This window comes from Asparagus officinalis, chromosome 10 (assembly GCF_001876935.1).
Source record: "Asparagus officinalis chromosome 10, Aspof.V1, whole genome shotgun sequence".
Classification (NCBI taxonomy): Eukaryota; Viridiplantae; Streptophyta; class Magnoliopsida; order Asparagales; family Asparagaceae; genus Asparagus; species Asparagus officinalis.
The window spans coordinates 19,211,909-19,212,622 of NC_033803.1; the positions used below are offsets into that span (position 1 = coordinate 19,211,909).

A 714-nucleotide genomic window follows, 5' to 3' on the forward strand; every position below is an offset into this window, starting at 1 on the left:
TCCCCAACGAACTTTCGCTTTTATAGAAGAGAACAAGTTCACAAAACACCTCTGAACTTTGAAAGATAACAAAAACAACTCTGAACTTTTAAAATATACCATTGAACTATTGAAAATTCTCATACCCTGAATTAAAAGAGTATAACCAAATGTCTAAACTATACATTACGTTAAAGGGCAATACGAACCTTTATTCTAAAATTTCACAAACCGCCCTGAACTTTTGGGGATTTTGAACAAAACTTCTTGAGCATTATAAATAAGAAAAAACCCTTGAACTTAAAAATATATATATTTTATTTTCCGGACCTATTGCAAAGTTACATGTCTGTAAGAGTTAAAAGAAATCTAAAATGTGATTGTAGTGTATTTGTTCTACCGCGTGAATGTTAATTGTCCCGAGTCTATGAACATGACAAACAAAGGCTGCATAAACAAAACATATGATACATTAAAAAGTAAATTTCTCACGGTGTGTTTGGTAATCAAAGTTTTTTTGTTGTGTTTTTGTAGAAAAACACCATACCATAGTGTTTTTTTTTTTTCAATAGTGTTTTGAACACCATTTTGAAAGTTATTTGTCAAACTAGTTTGACCAGTTATATAGCACATGATATCAATCAACAACCACTAGTCACACCCAACCACTTAACCTTACTCTCGCCCGTTGCCGCTCCCCACCACCAACCACTTGTCGGCCGTTAGTCGTCACCG

The 714-nt window shown here is 33.6% G+C and overlaps 1 protein-coding gene across 1 annotated transcript in view; it reads right to left on the reverse strand.

Moving 5' to 3' along the window:
• LOC109825368 (8-amino-7-oxononanoate synthase) overlaps positions 1-714 on the reverse strand; it is a 19,163-nt gene that overhangs the window by 11,358 nt on the left and 7,091 nt on the right. The gene's annotated exons all lie outside the window — the stretch shown is intronic.